The sequence below is a fragment of the Hypanus sabinus genome, chromosome 15 (genome assembly GCF_030144855.1).
Source record: "Hypanus sabinus isolate sHypSab1 chromosome 15, sHypSab1.hap1, whole genome shotgun sequence".
Lineage (NCBI taxonomy): Eukaryota > Metazoa > Chordata > Chondrichthyes > Myliobatiformes > Dasyatidae > Hypanus > Hypanus sabinus.
Window position 1 is genome coordinate 76,567,544 of NC_082720.1, and position 900 is coordinate 76,568,443.

At 35.2% G+C, this 900-nt stretch overlaps 1 protein-coding gene across 2 annotated transcripts in view; it reads right to left on the reverse strand.

The window, feature by feature from the left end:
* Positions 1-272: 272 nt before the first annotated feature.
* The window catches only part of sgcd (sarcoglycan, delta (dystrophin-associated glycoprotein)), a 368,829-nt gene continuing 368,201 nt past the window's right edge, over positions 273-900 (reverse strand). For both annotated transcript variants that reach the window (XM_059990538.1, XM_059990539.1), the window contains exon 8: positions 273-900. This exon is cut by the window's right edge and continues 210 nt beyond it. The gene's annotated coding sequence lies outside the window, so the exon portion shown is untranslated.

The window sequence follows — 900 nt, forward strand, 5'->3', positions numbered from 1 at the left end:
AGATCAGAGAACAACTCAACCCAACCATGCAATTTGTCCTCTACCCAGCACTGAACTGGACATCCATTTAATATAACAGACATTTTTTTAGTATCATCTATTGTAGAATGAATATTTTATTAAAATAAATCCATGGGTTCTTTTACACCCACAAAAGCAGACAGGAGAAGCTTCAATAACTCATTAAAAACATGGCATCTTTGACTATACAGTACTCACTCAGGACTGCATTCAATGATCATCTTAGATTAATTCAACAAACTTCCCAAAAAAAGGATTAAAAAGTGAAGTATTTATTAATTGATCAATATTTTATGATGTTAGACTTCAAAAAGAACAGTATAACTGGAGTACATTGATGTATCACAAAAGAAAATCCCTCAAAACGGGATTATTGTGATTACTGACACCCATCATCACACTACCTTATGGTACCTTAAGGGTAGAAAATAAACAACCATTACTTTGTTATACCTTCTTCTATATTATTTCATTTCCTTCCTAATGTACACAACCAAAACTTCTACAGTCCATAACCTGATGATTATTGGGTTCAACTTCCATAATGGATTTTGATCAGTTTACATATTTTGTAATCTTTGCACTCCCAATTACACACATGAAACTTAAAAATAATGTGCTTTCCTTGCTGAGTGCATTCAGTTAAGGCAAAGGCATACTTTTGTTTTTCTCCCTCTTTGAACAGAGATGTTATAGGAACATGTCTCAGTATAAATGATTCCTGTTTCATTTTTATCCCTTATACTGAAACAAAAGGGTTGAAATCAGTCAGCACAGAGTCCATTCAAGAGGCCTTTTCCACAGTGTTTAGCAGGCTGGTAGCGTGCAGAAATGGCCACGCATTTGCAAGGTCGGAACCTGCCCGTTGGTGATGCCTGT